Source organism: Phaseolus vulgaris, unplaced genomic scaffold, assembly GCF_000499845.2.
Source record: "Phaseolus vulgaris cultivar G19833 unplaced genomic scaffold, P. vulgaris v2.0 scaffold_533, whole genome shotgun sequence".
NCBI classification, from domain to species: Eukaryota; Viridiplantae; Streptophyta; class Magnoliopsida; order Fabales; family Fabaceae; genus Phaseolus; species Phaseolus vulgaris.
Genome location: NW_027174266.1, coordinates 1 through 19,546, shown reverse-complemented (window position 1 = coordinate 19,546; position 19,546 = coordinate 1). Strand labels below are relative to the sequence as shown.

Sequence of the window (19,546 nt, the reverse complement as noted above, 5' to 3'; positions counted from 1 at the left end):
TTGCCAAGAACATCATCACTTTTGCTTTAAATTTGATGAATTTTTCAGGGTCTCAAATGTGCATCTGCAAAAGAGATGTGGACATCCTGAGTTACCCATGAAGCACAATAATGTGAAGAACAACAAGGACAAAAATGCCATAAAAAAGGTACAATACCAAGATGTTAGTGAATTAATCTACAAACTACACTTGTTTGGATGTGGTAAACATGACACATCAAGGTGAAGTCCAAGCAATGTGTGCAAAGAGAAAAGGGTTACAAGAAGTACAAGAGAAAGGCAAAGCAAGGGAGCATACAATGATTCATCTTCAAGTTCTTCATCAAGGATGATGAGGAAGCCAATCTTTGTTTCATGGCAAGGAAGAATCAATCAGCAGTGTAAGTTCAAGCTCTTCCATTAATGTTGAATTATAGCAACTCTTGAGGCCTTCAAAGAGACTAATGAAGAACTAATAGGTTGGCCCTGTTGAACATCCGATTGAAGTTAAACAACTGGTTGAAACAGAGTCAAACTTTGGAAGAATAGTTGAACATTCAAAAACAGATTTGAAAGTTGGAATGATTACAAAATTTTCTTGCAATGTGATTCTAGCTTTTGTGAAAATGTGAATTACTGAAAAGAAAGTTCACTACCTTTAAAACCATGGACAAGTTTCCAAAGGCCAATCCAATCTTGAACTATCTTGCTCTCAAAAAGTGTTTTTGGAAAGGCGGTTGGGTTTAATCCAACAGCAAGAACAAATCTTTTAAAACCCTTTTCAAGTTTCTTTGAAAAACAACCTGTGTTTTGTCAAATAACCGATTAAAATTGCTCTACTGCATGAAAAAGGGGTCATACTGTTAGATTTGCAGAGTAAGGAGGTTTCATTCCCAAGGTATTTGAAATGGGTTCCTAAGGTTTCTAAGGTTCCTAAGGTTCATACTAACATCAGTGGACCTAAATTCATAAGGGAACCAAATCTTGCTTCTTATCTTTCTTGTAGTATCCTTGCATCAAGAATCACTTTTGGCTTAAATGACGTTAAAGGGAAAACATCAAAAGCAAAGTCAATCTTTGTACCTACACTTTTCAATTGTATATCACTTTCAATGTCAAGATCATTTGGCACATGCATAGTGGTTTCAAAAGAGAAAATTCAAGAATAAAGATTGTATGTGTGTTTTCATTTCAATTCAATTTTTAAGTGTGCCTTATATGACCATATGAACATCTCAAAGTCTTCTTTTTGGGTGAATCTATTGGGGTTCTGAGCAAAGGTATGAACAAATTGCATACTGCATTTTTCATCAATTTAAAAAGGTATTTTTTGGTTACGAAAAATATTCTCTTTGCTGTCACAGTAAAAAACCGATTGTTTTTTCTAAACAACCGATTGTTTTGCCTCTGGCACCTCTGTATAATGTTGCCAAATTTGCTTATGCATGGTTAAACCTATTTCTTTTTTTCAAACTTGCTTTTTGGAAAAATACATTGAGTGTGCCTCAGAATCTGATAATAAAAGAATATATCCAGTTGTTTCCTTGAAAGCTCTATATCATTTTCTATTCTTGAAATATCAACATTGTTTGTACTGCTGGACTACTGTATTATCATTTCTAATTTCTGCTTTGTACAACCCTTCTCATTGTCTATTTGTGAGAACAAAATAGGGGGAGAAGTTTATGCTTGATTTGGTTGTATAGATAACTTTAAAGCTGTCCATTATGTTGTTGCTATTCTGCACTTGAACACTTCACTTTTTTTGGTTTTTCTACTAATGTTGTATATGCAGAAAATTGTTTTGTGTGTGTCTTGTTATCTTGGTGCTATACTTGCTTTGTATATGCATCAATTCTATGTTGCAAAACCTTTCAAGTACATGTGCTATGATGAAGAATATCAAAGTGATGCTTATTAATATGGTTCAAGAGCATACACCTTACTCAAATTCTTGACAAGTCAAAATTCATGACATATGTAAAGTAAGTTGTATATGTTGATCCTATGCTTTTGGCTACATATACCAAATGAACTTCTAAACATTTTGAGGTAATGCAAAGGTATGAATGTATTTCATTATGCATTTCACATCACTTAGAAAGATGATTTTGAAAAAAAACATTTTCTTTTGTCTCAGAAAAACAACGATTGTTTCACAAAACAACCAATTGTTTTTCTCTGACACTTTTGAATAAAGTTGTTATGAATTCTTATGCATGATTACAGCTGTTTCTTTTCTTTCAAAACCTATTATGCGTCAAATATGCATTCTTTGTTCCTCTAAATTAGATAATAAAGGGATATATTCTTTGTTTTCCTTGAAATTCAAAGCTTTCTATGTATGGCAATCACATTGGTGGTCATGGGTTAATGAATATTTATGTATGTGATTACATTTGGAGTCTTCATCTTGCTTGGGTTTAATATGTTGTCTGCTTGCGAGATATTGGGTTGTGGTTGGAAGAAAATAAGTGGTTTTGTTATAGTTACTGAAATAAAATATATGTGGCTCTATAAAATTCAGTTTCTGATTGAGCAAATACCATACCAGCTTCCTAGACAAAATTATATTTTGTTGATGGTTCAAAGATTTGAGTGTATGGTACTTTAATTCTGCTGCTATCATAGCTCTGATACACACATAACTTTTTTGCTGCAATCCTGATATGGTATCATAGGTTTGTTGCTGAAACGGTGCTGTCACACACACTGGTTTTGGTTTCTGGTTTTCTTCTTAAGAAATGAGTTTCTTAAATTCTGGTTTTATCCCTTGTCTTACTCTATTTGTGAAGACAAATACAGGGAAATTTATGTGGTTTTCAATGTTGAACTGTTGCTACTATTAATTGTTTATAATTGTTGTTGCCTTACCTGTTGTTTCAGTCTAAATTTGCACCTCTTTCACATTGGGTTTCACACTGATTTTGATGGTTTTCTTTATGGAATCACAGGGTGAAAACTGGTTCATTGGTACTAGTAAAACCTGGACTTTCTACATTTATTTTTGCAAGTGCTTTCAAATTCAAACAGATCAACACAAGCAAACCAGGGATTTGTCTTCATCAAATAGGGGAGATTGTTGAACATTGGCTTTGTTGTCTCCAAATCTATGTGGATTGCTTAAGACTTTGATGATGGGTTTCTGATTTTTAATCCTTTTGAAAAAGATGTGTTTTCAAAGAGAAGCAGAAAAACAACCTGTTGATTTCTCGTTTTAATTGGTTGTTTTTCTTTCAGCTTGTTTGAAGGGTTTTAAACTGTTTGACTTTGGTTGACTTTGGTTGACTTTGTTGTCAAACCAATTCAGTCGATTGTTTCAAAAAATCAACCGACTATTTTTTGAAAATCCTTAACAAAATTTAGTTTAATTGATTAAATCTGTTTTGTTTGTTTTAAAACTGATCTGACTTTTGCATTAAATGTTTTTAACAACTGATTGGAGTATAAATAAGTGGTCATACGCTCCTGGTTGTTATGGATTCAAATTAACAATTTCAAAATCTATTTTTCCATAATTGCTTAAGGCTTTGGATTTTTTTTCTAAGAGTGGAATAAGACTGTTGTGTATTCTTTCAATCCAATTTGTGATTGTATTAGGTGTATTCCATTCCTTTCTCTATTTGATTTGTATTTCTGTAAAGAACTGGTGTTGCACAAAGTCAGAGGGTGTTCTGATCTGTGTTGCGTTGTAGCCAAAGGAATTGAGTGTTCTTGAGGGGTTCAAGATCACTTCTTTGGTGTGTGTGTGTCTATTTTGTAATCTGTTGTTGGTTACTGTTCTTGCCGGTTGACTTGGTCCCCGGTTGACTCTGGGAACAGGTTGTAACTCCGTCTGCCTCTGTTGGATTTTGCTTTTTCCTGGGATGTTGGAACACGACTCTGTTTGAAATAGAGGGGGCCCTACCTGTGATTGCACTATGACGATTAAGTCAGTACTAGGCTAAGAAACAATAAATAAGTAAGCACGTAGTTTCAGTCTTAGAAACGGTGTACCTTTACCAAGGATTTCAAGTCCCTTTTATAGACCACTTTTAGGTTACTCCTCGTAACAACCCTTCTCTCATGAGAACCTTATCTCGAGTGAAAGTAGGTTTGATGGGAGGAGAACTTGTTACAATGTGCACAATCTTCGCACAACAACCGCACAAAATCTTCCTCCTTGGAGTGCACAATCTTAACAACATGGCCGCCAGGGTACCAACTCATGTACCAGCATCATGGAGCCCATCTTTTTACTGTAGGCGTACTAACCTTCACATATCATGCATGCAGCTTATCCCCTGTGGGCGTACTAACCTTCACCTCACTAGAATACTTGTTTTAATTACTGTGGGAAAATCAGGTTTAGGGTTACTATATTTTTTCTGAAGGGAATGCATGTGTTGATAAGTTGGCTAATTTAGGATTTATTCATAGAGAATCATTTGATTGGTATAGTAGGCTTCCATCTAGTCTGTTCTTAGAATTCTTTATGAATAAGTATGGTCTACCTATATATCATTTTGTTAACATATGAGTTAATACTTTTTTCATGTGATGACAAATGATTGTTGTTACTTGAGGTATCAGCCTAGCTGAGATGTCAAGTTGCATAGTGAAGCCTAACATGAAAGCTTTTATAAAAAAATAAAAAATAAATTTTTTTGAAAAAGAGGCTCTAAACTTCAATAGAAATCAAAAATCAATTGAGATTTCAAATTTGAAATTAAAAAACGATTACCTTGTTTGTGTAAGTGGCCTTTCTTCGGTAAGTTTTGCAGCAAGTAGATCACCCCAATTTAGGCTTGCATGAGAGTAAAACGGAAATCTCAATTTTCTCTGTTTAGAGCAGTTTTAGGATTGTGTGAGAGAAGAAGGAAAACCTAGTTTCCTCCATTCAGAGCAGCTCAGGATGCGTTTACACTGTAAATGGAAAACCTAATTCTCCATTAGAGGAGCAACTTTAGGGTTGTGTAAGAGAAGAACGAAAACCTAGTTTCCTCCGTTAAGTCCATTCAGAGAAATTTTTTATTAGGCCAACTATCTTCCACAAAACCCGAAGAATTGTCTTATGAGTGCCAGATGTACAATTTCTCGTTTTAGGAAAAACAAGTTGAATTATTTTTTCAGAAAACTGTGGTTGTGACTCGTGTAAAATCTTTTTGATTATGCTCTCTTCAATTGTATTAAGTATAGATTTGTCCACCCTTGAATTTTGCTGGAATCATGTAGACCACTTAGTTGATGGTTAGAACCTCTCATCAACTTTGTCTTCCCAAAGTGTAAAGGTTGATATATGATGGTTAGGCTTCATCAAATATAGGTAAATTCCCACCAAAGAAAAATGATGTTGAAGGGTGAATCACTTCTGTTGGTTTTTAAAATATTAAACTTTGTCACATAAGTTACACTATGAAATTTTTAAATTAGTTCTTTAAATTTTCAAATCAAGTAAAATTTTAAACTCCATTTTCTCTCTCTAAATATATGTAGATATTATTGCTACTTTTGGGGATTTTTTTTTATAGTTTTAGAAACTAATGCAAAAATGTTATATACACTTTTAATAATAAAAAACTGTTTTTTATGCATAACTATGAGAGTATAGTTGTATATTTATTGCTTGATGGAAGCAGTACAGAGTTGTTTTAAAGTTATTACAAGATGTAATGTTTAATAACTATATTATCAACCACAAATATGTTGTTGAAAAATGTTAAATTCTGAGTATCCAACACATATATATCACCATTGCAATTAGGAGGTTAGTTTCTCACTAAATTCATAGAGCACTCGTTATAAAAGTATACAATAACACAGCCATAACTCTTTTTTATACATAATAGAATATATGGCATATCAGAAAAAATAAATCCATCTTTTAAGACAAACAGTTTATCTTGTTTCTCAAAGAAGCCTCTATCCTCAAGTAGTTGACAGAAAAAGTATGAAAAAAAACCCAAATCTGCGCTACATGTAGCAATATTAAAAACATTTAAGCTAATGCACCTTGTGGAAAATAATCACTTACTTCCTAAACATAGCATAAACAAGTGTTTGCATAATATCCAATGTTTGATAACTTAACCGTAAGACATTTTTAGGGTTTGATGAAACTTCATGCAGATTCTCCTCTAGAAGTTGGAGACATAAACAGTATCCAATGTTTGATAACTGAACCGTAAGACATTTTTAGGGTTTGATGAGAAACTTCATGCAGATTCTCCTCTAGAAGTTGGAGAACATAAACAAGGAAATACTAAGATGCCAACCAAGGGAACAATGAAAGTGCCCGAGAAGACTTCAACCAATAATATTGACACTTAGTTGTGAATTGTGATGATATACTGATAGATCAAATAGGTAGAGTGTGATGAGGTGTAGCTCTTCAACATGTGAAACATAAAACCCTTCTGCTGGAACCTTACTTTGAATCTGATGACCACATACCGTGTCGTTTGAAGAATTCTCTAAATCCATAAGCACTCAAGTCGTTGTGGAACTGCAAGTGCATAAAATTAAATTGAAATTGGATAAAATATACAACATCTCATAGATGCAAGTGAGTACATTTCATACACTCATTGTAAGTCACAAGTTTTCTAGTGACTTTATGGTAAATTGTTAGTCTTAGTAACTTTGGCATACACTCATTATACTTCTTGTTTGAGAGGAGTTAAAAATTCAAAAATAATAATATCAGTAATAGATATCAGTTAGCCTGAAAAAGGATTCTCAAGGAGGCATCTAGACTTATTGAGAACAAAAACAACTTACTGGCAACACTTTCACACTGTATTTAGTAATATTCGGATCGGCTACCTTCCCTGTTTATCTGCCTGTATAAGAGAACACAAGTCTCAAATTACAAAGGATTTACACGGGGTGGTAGTCAATGATCAGATTAACTATGAATAGAAACCATATTATGCTGCTGAATACATTCTTCTGATAAACCATTCCATTAAAAGAAAAATTTTATGTAACTTTTCCGGTAGGAAATTTATGCAGTGAAGTGATGAGACAGTGATGAATAGGTAAGGAACACCAACTTGTGTTGGACTGTGAATATTTCAATGAATGGATACTCCTTCTTTTGCCGAGTAATACAAAACCCAGGATATTCGGACATTCAACCTGCAAAGCACCAGAACAAAACCCTTTCACAAAATGCACTGTAACATGCTACAGAGTGCACAGAAAATACATAGACCAATCCCAAGAAAATAATAATAATCATGCAATAAAATACAAAGAAAGGAAAACTGACGAGATGAACTGTCCTGTGAGTATATGTGTTTGTGTTTTTGTGATTCTAGTTCAATCTAATGAGACAGATGCTATTGCTTCACTATGAGAGATGTTATTGATACGATTGCAAACAACAGCGTGAGCACATTAATTACGAAAATAACTTACACGCATAATTTTACATGAGGATAAAACTCAACAGCAGCTCTTCCAATACTTTGTCAAGATGTCGTGTATAATTCCCCTGCATTATCAAATAACTAGTAGTTATTAGTTATTACTAATCTTTTCACTTTTCCTTTACATTAAAACTAAAGTCAAGTTGAAATAGGGGGAACGAATAGAATTCAGAAGCTAACTCCAGATCACCTGATGGTGAATGCAACACACAGGAAAACCTTCATGAAGAAGTGTGACAAACTCACGCTCAGAGGTAAAATGAATAACCCTGGATGGTCCAAGATCCTTTGGATAACCAGTATAGTACCTTAAGTTATCACAAATATTCCAAGAAATTAAACCTTACAGTAGAAGAGAATCAGATCGGGCAAACTATCACATGAAAAAGGCATTATGAAAGTGTGCCATGCCATAACAACACCTATTCTAGAGTTTATGCAACTACCGTACCATAGTCAATCCTACTGAACTTCATTAGTAATATTGAAGATTTGAAATTAGCTTCCAAAGATTTTTGTCATGATTGGAAAAAAGGATTAAATTTATTTTTGGTATCTCAATATAAAGATAAATAAGAGACATAAACGAACTTTTCAATAAGCCAACAGAAATTATTAAATGACTCAGTTATAGCACAAGGAGTCACTTGGCAGAAAGTACATATTATACCATGAAGAAATTAAAACAGAGTCATCCACTCTCAGAAAACCCAAATAGAACTATATAATTCACCTACTACCCAAAACCTTTTTTGTACTACAATATGCACTACCCATTAAACAGCTTAATAGCGTAAGCGTGCAAGGCTTCCCCAAGTTCCCGAAGATGATAATTTTATAATTTTAAGATGATAAACATGATTTCAAGATATGTTTTGAGAGAACAAAATGTATTTTTATTCTTGAAAATTTTATGACTGAAATTGCTATAATTACACTACACACTATAATAAATAGGATTAACAAAAACCTGTCATATACAACAAGTTTACACTGGCAGTTAAGCATCATATGCAGGAATTCGTACTTGGCAAGTCGAACGGAGATGACTGATCATCCGATCAAAAATGATGGATCCTCCATTACACAGTGAATGCAACAGGCTAAACTATCCAGTTCCTGCAATAATACATGTTACTGACAGACTACATTAATTCCATGTTAAAAAAACACGCTTGAAGCTACAACACTAGCTCAGGTAATCAATTAAGCACGCAAAAATCATGAAAATGCACTATCACCTCACTAAACTTTTCTTGCTTAATTTGTACTATGACCACAACTCCTTATATACAAGGATTCAGTTGAAAGCATTTTATCGAACACCTACCGGGCATTGCACTGTGTAAAGCTCAATATGAGAAAGTAAGGGAAGAAAACAAGTGGAATACAGAAACATGAGTGAAATGAAATTTTTCTAAGTTAATTGGAAATTTAAATTCTTATACCCTCCTTGCGTCACTTTCCCCCACCCAAAAGGGATTTGGACTATATAATAACCCTGATGAAAAGATTGTGCTATTAGCTTTTATATATTTTGTTTATGTTTTTATTGCAACCTGCAAACTCAGCAAGTCTTATTGGGTCTGAATGTCAAATTTGGGAGCTTTCATTTCTTGCACCCCATAATTACTAACTTGAACCCCCATAATTTTTTAAACAATGTTTTACCCTTATAATGGTCACTGTGGATACTATTCTGAAAGTATAAATTGTGTGAGAATTGATTTTATTAATGTTTTATTTTCTACCACAACAGGTTAGAATAATCGTTATAATTCAATTTTTCATTTTAATACACAATAAATGAAAAAAGAGATTCATAGTATGAAAAAATAATGAAGAAAGTCAAAATAATATTAAAATTAAAATTAAAATTTATATTAACATTTTTTTCTTATTTACATTAAGATTTGCTTGGCATGTACTGGTCGACGTGCTCAGGCTCGACCGAGCACTTATGCATATTATTCTAGCCCAATTAGTTTAAGAAGGTAATACTTAACTCGACCAAAAAAATAATAAGTCTAATGATTTGTTAAGAATCAACCAAATGGCTAGCAAAATATATTAAACAACCGAATAATAATTGAATCAGTTAGGCACAAATATTTACTCTAAATTGATTAAAATAAATCGTCAGAGATAATGCTTTACCAACATTCCTAAAATAAAGGGAATATATTAACATAATATCTTTATGGTTGTTAACTCCTAAAGGGAGGTTCTACGAGTACTATAAAAGGGCCTCAAGACTCTAACAAAGTAAATGTTATTCCATACACTAGATACTATACTCAGAGTTATATGCCTCTCACTGACTTGATCGTTAGAGTCTTGTTAACAGGTGGAGCTCCCCTCATTATGGATTTCAGCATCTCAAAAGCAGCAATAGTGGAAAAGAAAAGTTGGCATAGAATCCACACCAAAACCTGATCCAGGTCAGCCGAAAAGAACATCCACCAAAACCTGATCCAGGTCAGCCGAAAAGAACATTGGCGCCCACCGTGGGACAGGTAAACTGATCTTGCTAACTACCCGTGACACAAATGATTATTACCATTTAAATTTGCGGTGATATTTTAAATTGTTATCATATTATTATAAATCACATATGTATTTAATTTGTCATCATATTATTCTGAAGATAACATAAATGATTATTATCACTTAAATCTGCTATGATATTTAAATTTGTTATCATATTACTCTGAAAATCACATATGTATTTAATCTGTCATCATATTATTCTGAAGATAACATAAATGATTATCATTTAACTCTGTTGTGATATTTTAAATTTGTTCTCATGCTATTATAAAATCACAGATAAATTTATATTTGTGATCATATTATTTTGAAGATAACATAAATGACTATTGTCATTTCACTCTTTTGTGATATTTTAAATTTGTTATCATGTTATTTTGAAAATAAAAATATTTAAATTTGTTATCATGTTATATTGAAGATAATACAAATGATTACTATCACTTAAATCTGTTATGATATTTTAAATTTGTTATCATATTACTCTGAAATCACATATGTATTTAAATCTGTCATCATATTATTCTGAAGATAACATAAATGATATTATCATTTAACTCTGTTGTGATATTTAAATTTGTTATCATGTTATTCTGAAGATAACATAATAATTAATTATCATTTAATCTATTGTGATTATTCTGAAGATAAAAAATACAATTGTTATTATTAAAATTTGTTATCATATTATTATGAAAATAACAATATATTTAAATCTATTATTGTTCTCGCTGGTTGACCTCGGTTGGATTGAATAGAGAGCTCCGTTCTGATATGTTCCTCTTACTGCACTTGGAACGTGGCTTCGTTAAACAGAGGGGACTCTACCTATTGATCACACTCCGACGATCAAGTCAGTGAGAATATTCAAAATAAAAAAAATCAGTTTCAGTCTTAAGTCTCTAGAAACAACATACCTTTTCCGGGGGACTCAAACCCCTTTATAGTATCCATTCAATAGCTTCCATTAACAAGAATATTATCTCACATAAAGCATTTAATCATAATAGAAAAACCACCTATTCATGTGCACCTCTTATCTTCGGGTGCTAACAACAGGAAAATATTATGTGCACCATTATTCTCCGGTGCTAAAACATATTCTCAACAACTTTTATTTGTATTTAATTAGCATATGTGTTATAAACAAACAAAATATTCCTTCTATTTTAGCTATCTTTTTTGAGCTGTCTTACCAGCGTTTGGGCAAAACCGAGCTGACCATAGCAAAGTGCTTGGACCGAGGTCCCGAGTACTCCTATCCAGTACACAAGTCTCCCAGGCTCGAGCCGAGCTTCACTAGGAGAAGAGGCTTACAAGCATTTGGCGGCTGACATGATGTTTCCCAGCGGGTAGGTGGGGGCGCGGTTGCCGAAGCCCTTCCTGACGAGACAACTCACACATTAAATCTGAGGCGTCCACGTGGGCATGTGCATCAACGACCAGGAAGCACCGTTTCTTTCATTCCCCTCTTTAAACACTAAAAACCCATTTCTCTCCTCTTACTCTTCACGTAACCTTTATACTTCAGAAACTCTTGCTCTCTCGAACCTCCTTTACACCAAAAAGCTTCCTTCACACTTCTCTTTCCCAATCAGCTTATAACACCATGTATTTTCCCTCCATTGATCTCTACCGTGAATATTAATTCATCTTACGATTACATTGTCTGAATTGGAATTTTCTTTCGATTCGCTTTCTCTGCCAGCCCTAAACAATGCTTGTATCTTGTTTGTGTTTGTGCTTGTGTTCTAGCTGTTTTCTGCAATGGATTACAGTGTTATGTTGCCCTGGGCCAAAAAACACCTTTTAAAGAAACCTCTTATTGTGACGAGTCTTCGAACCCTAGTGGTCCATTTTGTTTTTCTATGCAACGTTTTTCAAAAAGGTTCTCCTACGTCTCTCTTTATCCATCTTTGAAAAAGAGCTTTTGGACCGAGCTTAATGTCGTCCCTGCCCAACTACACCCTAATAGCTGGGCATTCATTCGTGCTTTTATTATTTTGTGTGCTCATTTCGGCATCTCGTCGTCTGTTGAGTCTTTTATACTTCTTTGAAGCTAAATACAAAGTAGTAAACTGTGTAGTGTAGGAAGCATTTTGGATGGAACCTTCTAGAAACTAGGGTTGTGTATGGCCGGTCATTGCACCCTAGAATTTAGATTTAATTTTGGTTTCTTTTCCTTGTAATGTAGCTTATCATTTACGTCCCAAACTAGCCTATAAATAGGAAGGCTAACTCATTGTATTTGACAAGTTTAATTGAGTATTGTTATGCTGCCCATTTTGTGCACTAGCTTTACTTCTCCTAGAAATCTAGGCTATAAACTTCATCCTCTCACTTTCTCCTTGAGCTGGCCGAACCACTCAACATCACACTCCTCATGCACCTTCCAGCCAACACAACTCCTAGGAGGGCTTTGTTTCACTCACCCATTGCTTCCGCATCCCTTTTACTACTTTGATTCAAGAAGACACATGAAATGCCATCATTTGGTTCATGAGCTTTGGTTCTTCAGTGATAGCTTGGTCTTTTAATTTCGTTCTTCTTTATTTATCTTTGTCATTTCAATTCCTTACTTGTCTTGCTGTTTTTATATTTTAATTGTTCTTGGTGTGCTTATGGAGATCAACCAAAGCACAATTGTTCAATTGATCTTGAACAAATTTTGTGCAGCTTGTGATAGGATTCCTTACACCATTGTGTGGCTGTTTTTCTTTTAGGAAATTGAGTCCTTATTGCTTTCTTATAATTGCTCCATTTTATGCTTTGAGTCTTTATTTTCTGAATCTATAAATGTTGTGTCAGTCATGTGAATCCATATTGTCATCAATTCTTAGTAGTCCTATTTTTTGGCTTGATTGTTTCTTGTTTTGGGTCTCTTTATATTGCTTTAATCTGCTGTTATTTTGATCCTTTGGTGCTTTTTATTTTTAGTTTGAGTTCATAATTGTGTCTTAGTTCTTACACAATTTCCATTCTTACATTTCCATTGTGTTAATTTTGGTTACTTGCTGTTTTCTTCCAGTTTTCCAGATTTCCCTGTTATCTCTCTGTTCTGGGCTGTTTTGTTTAAAAAATATTTCCCATAGGAAAATTTGATTTTCTGGAAAATGCAGTTTAAAGTGTTATAGAAAAGACAAAAAAGATGGGGTCAAAAGAAGCAACAGAAAAAAAATGATAAATCTTACAAAATCAGAGTGCAAATCTTGAGCGCTCCAGCTGGCCTACTGCAACCAGATTTGCAAAATTATTAAAAAAAAATGGTGCATGCGTTTTAGGTGATTCCAAAGCCAAAATTTAGATAAGATCTGAATTTTCTTGCATCCAATTTCAGAAACAAATTTTACAATTACAGCTCAGCATAAATCGGGGAACAAACCGTTTTCTGGCCCACAACATTTTCCAGTGGTGCTGTTTTTTTTTTTATTTGGTCATCTAATCTAGTGCTTTTCTTTAGGAATTCCTTTTGTGTGCCAACTTTTATTGAGTACCTTTATTGTTTGCTTTAATTTCTTGAATCCTTTCTAAGTGTCATATATAAATCCTTTTGGTGGTACTGTTTTCTTTCAATTAATTGTTTCTTGCTTTGTTCCTTGACCTCTCTTTTTGGGTGCTGGAATTTAATTCTCTCTTGGTGCTTATGTGCATGGAAATTGACTTGGTTTAAGGTTAAGCCCTTGTGAATAGGTGCTGGAATTGGAGAATTAAAGCCAACTTTCTAAGGAGGAGTCAAAGCTAAGGCGAAACAAGCTTCTTGAAACAAACACTACAAACACCTAGAAGTCAACAATCAAGACAACAAAGAAAGTGCACTAACCAAAAAGAGGACAACAAAGGGGGTTTTCTTATCTCCTTTACAACTTGGTTTATTGTTAATTACCTCTTTTAAATTACGTTTTAGACGGTGAGTGTGTCTTCAAGGGCTCAAAGTGTCCAGAAGCCTCACCTAGGGCCGAATAGCATAGTAATTTTGCTTAGTAATTGTTGCTTGTTTGAACTTGTTTTTCTTTTTTTTCGGTAGAAACGTTTTGCATGCTTAGTATTGTTTATTTTGTGCTATACCGACTAGCTTTGCTGCATATTTAGTTTACATAGTTTTCTTGCTTTTTGATTTCTCAACTTCTTGTGTTCTAAGTGTATACTAAGAGAAATTTGTGTGAAGTCATTGGAGGAATGTTTTTGGCAAGGAAAAGGCTTGGTACTTAAGTAGTCCATTGTGACTCACCTCCTTACCTGGAAAAATCCTTCTCTAACTTTCCTAAACTTTCTCCAAGTAAAACACCTATATACCAAGTTTTAGCCATGTCTTTCTTCTTCACTCCCAAAGTCTATAGAAAGTGAAGTAAAATCTTTGAAACTCTTTAAAGAAGTTATCCCAAGCGGTACAATTGATATCTTTTAGACAATTGGAGAATAAGAACAAAATCAATGAGTTGGCTAAAGCTCAAGAAGGAAGTCACAAAAATCACAAAATAAAAAAAACTCATGCATCCCATTCTCAAAGTATTGAGTCTCTAGGGGAGGGAAGCCGTAGAATCAATGATTATTACCAACCACCCCTAGAAGAATAGGCAAAGGGAACAAAGAGGTGCCAAGGGAAACAAGAGTAGACCTACTCATTTTCATGGAAAGGAAAATGTAGAAGTATATCTAGATTGGGAGATGAAGGTAGAGCAACTTTTGCTTGCCATAGGGTAAGTGAGGAACGAAAAGTACCCTTAGCCACCTCAGTTTCCAAGGGAATGCCATGTATTGGTGGACCTCTCTTGAAAGAGATAGACGTCTTCATAGGGAACCTTCCATTACATATTGGAATGACTTAGGGGAGCCCTAAGACGTCGACATATACCCTCTTACTACCATAGGGAGTTGATGGACAAGCTCCAAAGACTCCAACAAAGAATATGAGCGTAGAGGAGTATAGACAAAAGATGGAGCTCTATATGATGAAGCCTCTATTAGAGAGGAAGAGGAACACCATAGCTAGGTTCCTTAGCGGCCTATCACTTGAGATAAGAGATAGAGTAGAGCTCTTACCTTATCAAGACTTGAATGATTTGGTTCAACTTTGCATTAAAGTTGAGCAACAAACTTGCGCAAAACCTCAAGTCAAAAGGTGAGCCCCTATTCTAGCTTTTATCCCAAGAAAGAGTTTAGAAGGGAGGGTAGTACATCCAAGGAAAACCAAAAGAGCCTACCAAGCCCTTCACCAAAGAAACCTCAACCCCACCCATCCGAGCTAGAGATGTCAAGTGTTTTAAGTGCTATGGTAGGGGGCATGTGCAAGCACAATGTCCAAACAAAGGACTTTGTTTTTAAAAGGTGTAGACGAGTACACTAGTGGCGAGGATGAGCCTAGTGAGAAAGAGGAAGGGGGAAGGGATGAGAGGGGTAGTCCATAGAGGGGAATTGCTTATGATTAGGAGAACCTCAACATACCCTAGACATCCATGGAAACAAAGGGAGAATCTTTCATACAGATGCAATGTTTTAGAAATATGTTCCCTATTGTGGATAGTGGATCTAGTTGTAATTGTTGTAGTGCTAGGATGGTTGAAAAGCTTAAGCTACAAGTAGTTCTCACCCAAAACCTTACAACTTCAATGGCTTAATGAAAATGGGGAACTACATGTAGACAGCAAGTGGAAATCAGTTTTCCATAGGGAACTACAAAGACAAAGTTTTATGTGATGTAGTGCCTATGGAAGCTTGCCATATCTTATTAGGGAGGCCATGGCATTTGATAAGAAAACCTTGCATGATGGTCTCACTAACGAGATTTCCTTCACCATAAATATAAGAAGTTTGTACTTAGTCCTTTACCACATTCTCAAGTGGTGAAAGACCAAATACAAATGAAACAAAAGGGATGAGGAAAAAAAAAAAAAAAAAAAAGAGAGCTAAAAAAGAGAAAATCTTAGGGATAGAAAGGCGTGGGAGAAGAGTGTTCCTTCCACAAGGTTGGTCAACAAGAAAAACCTCTTGAAATGTTTTTGAAAACTTGCTTCTTGTTGAACAACCAAGCCTTATCTTTTGTAAAGGAGCACTTACATGCACTGCCACAAGTAGTGAACTATGGTTTTACCTCCTCAAGTAGAAAATCTTTTGAGTGAATTGAAGATCTATTCTCCCAAGAAGGACCATTGGGCTTCCTCCTCTTAGGGGGATAGAACATCAAATTGACTTTATACCGGGGGCAAGCCTACCAAATAGGCCTGCTTATAGAACCAACCCCGAGGAAACAAAGGAGATAGAATCACAAGTTCAAGACTTGTTGGAGAAGGGTTGGGTTCAAAAGAGCCTAAGCCCTTGTGCTGTACCTGTTTGTTGGTGCCAAAAAAAGATGGAAAATGGCGTATGTGTTGTGATTGTAGAGCAATCAACAACATCACCATCAAGTATAGGCATCCAATCCCGAGGCTTGATGATATGCTTGATGAATTGCATGGGTCAACTCTATTCTCCAAGATTGACCTTAAAAGTGGATATCACCAATTCGAATCAAGGAGGGTGATGAGTGGAAAACCGCTTTTAAGACAAATTTGGATTATACGAGTGGTTGGTGATGCCCTTTGGGCTTACTAATGCTCCAAGCACATTCATGAGGCTTATGAATCACACCTTGAGGGATTGTATAGGTAAATATGTAGTAGTTTACTTTGATGATATCTTAGTCTATAGTAAAAGCTAGAAGACCATCTAAGTCACCTTAGGGAAGTTCTTCTAGTTCTTAGGAAAATAGTCTTTTTGCCAATAGGGATAAATGTACCTTTTGTGTAGATAGTGTAGTTTTCTTAGGTTTCATAGTTAACAAAAAGGGGTGCATGTAGATCCGAGAAAATCAAAGCCATCCGCGAGTGGCCAACTCCACAAATGTAAGTGATGTAAGAAGTTTTCATGGGTTAGCTAGCTTCTATAGAAGGTTTGTACCTAATTTTTCTAGTCTGCTTCTCCTTTGAATGAACTTGTGAAAAAAGATGTTGCATTTTGTTGGACTGAAAAGCATGAGCAAGCCTTTCAAAGGCTCAAAGCTCAACTCACCAATGCACCCATTCTATCTCTTCCAAATTTTTCCAAACTTTTGAGATAGAGTGTGATGCATCGGGGTAGGCATAGGTGCGGTTTTGTTGCAAGGTGGACACCCTATTGCTTATTTTAGTGAAAAACTCCATGGTGCCACCCTCAACTACCCCACCTATGACAAAGAGCTCTATGCTCTTGTGCGAGCCCTAAAGCTTGGGAACACTACCTTGTGTCCAAAGAATTTGTTATCCATAGTGATCACGAGTCTTTAAAATATTTAAAGGCCAACACAAGCTCAACAAGAGACATGCTAAATGGATGGAATTTCTTGAACAATTTCCTTATGTATCAAATACAAGAAAGGGAGCACAATATAGTGGCCGATGCTCTTTCTAGACGGCACACACTCTTTTCAAAACTAGGTGCCCAAATTCTTGGATTTGACACATAAGAGAGCTTTACCAAGAAGACCAAGAACTTCATCCATCTATGCTCAATGTCTACATAGAGCACAAGGAGGTTACTATGTGTCCGAGGGATATCTTTTTAAAGAAGGAAAACTTTGCATTCCCCAAGGAACACATAGAAAAGCTCCTTGTCAAAGAATCACATGAAGGGGGACTCATGGGGCCATTTTGGAGTGATAAGACTCTAGATCTTTTAAAAGCAAAATTTTGTTGGCCACACATGAGGAAAGATGTCCAACGACATTGTTCTAGATGTATCTCATGTTTAAAAGCAAAGTCTAGAACAATGCCGCATGGACTCTACACTCCTTTGCCGATTGCAATGCTCCTTGGGAAGACATTAGCATGGATTTCATTTTAGGACTTCCTAGGACTGCAAGAGGCCATGACTCTATCTTTGTGGTAGTGGACCGTTTAGCAAAATGTCCCACTTTATTCCATGCCACAAAGTGGATGATGCTCAAATATTTCTAAACTCTTCTTTAGAGAAGTGGTGAGACTCCATGGTCTCCCTCGAGTATAGTGTCCGATAGAGATCCCAAGTTTATAAGCCACTTTTGGAAAACTCTTTGGGGTAAACTGGAACAAGACTACAATTTTCAACTTCTTGTCATCCCCAAACGGATGGGCAAACCGAAGTAGTCAATCGATCTCTTGGAACTATGCTTAGGCTATCATGAAGGGTAGCCACAAATCTTGGGATGAGTACCTTCCCCACATTGAATTTGCTTACAATAGAGTAGTTCACAAGACTACTAATGCTTCTCCTTTTGAGGTAGTATATGGTTTTAATCCTCTCACGCCCATGGACTTGATACCCCTTCCTAATCCACAAGATTTTGTGCATAAGGAAGGAGTACTCAAAGCTGATTTTATCAAGAAAATGCATGAGAAGATTAAAATTCAAATACAACAACAAAATGAGAAGTACACAAAATACAACAACAAAGGGAAGAGAGAAATAATTTTGAGGAAGGAGACTTAGTTTGGCTTCACCTTCGCAAAGTAGATTTCCAAATCAAAGGAAGTCCAAACTAAGTCCCCGAGGTGATGGACCTTTCCAAGTTCTCAAGCGCGTCAACAACAATGCATATAAGTTGGACCTGTTGGGTTTAATAGTGCCAAAGTTCAAGAGGGGGGGGGGTGAATTGACCTTTTAAAACTTCTTCACAGAAACAGTGTTTAACCCAGTTTTACAGAAAATAAATCGATTTATGTGAAAATGAACAGATTTATTTCAGCACTGTTTTTGTTTGAAAAGCTTTTAATTCAGCAAGATTATGCAGTGAAAATTTCCAGCAGCACACACACAAATATCAGATTTGAAAAACAGTGAAACACAAAACTGCAAGCTTCAATTTCAAGCAAGTGATTAAGGTTCAATTGATAGCATGCTAATTAATTGAGTGATCTTTGCAAACAAGCTGTTTCAGTGGCTTTTAACAGACTATGAATGTTCTTCTTAATGTTAAGCAATTTTCCAGAAATTAAGAACACTTAATCACAGAACAACAAGTTTTAATTTTAAGCAATTGTTTAAGGTTCAATTAATGACGTTGACAGTTTTCTTGAGCAACCTATCACAGTCAATCTGTTCCAGTGGCTTTTAGCAGATTTTATATGTTCTTATCAGATTAAAACAGCTTTTTCAGAAATCAAGAACAGTATGCACTGTGCCCAGAAAGAACAGATTTATTTTCAATTGAACAGATTTATTTCTTTGCTGTTTTCAATTATGCAGAAACGAAATTGCAGAGAGAGAGAGAGAATGAACACAAGCAATTATACTGGTTCACTCAACCTGAGCTACATCCAGTCTTCACCAACAACAGGTGGAATTCACTAACACACAGTACAATCAAGTACACTTCCCACTGTTCTTGAAACCTACAAGAACTTAGGTACTCTTGCTGAAAAAACCTATTTCAGCACTCATACACACACATCCACTCTCCAAGAACACACCTATCAAGAAGAGGATTCAACCAAACTATTACAAGTAATAAGAAGTGAAACGACTACACCTGATTGAGGTAACAAAGATCAGCCTTAAACCAGTAGGCAGGATTGCTAGAACAGTAGCTGCACCTCAGACCAAGCTTTTGGAACCAA

The 19,546-nt window shown here is 35.3% G+C and overlaps 1 pseudogene; it reads right to left on the bottom strand.

Moving 5' to 3' along the window:
* Positions 1–6,292: 6,292 nt before the first annotated feature.
* On the bottom strand, positions 6,293–8,506 carry LOC137817676 (uncharacterized; annotated as a pseudogene).
* Between the last annotated feature and the right edge of the window lie 11,040 nt (positions 8,507–19,546).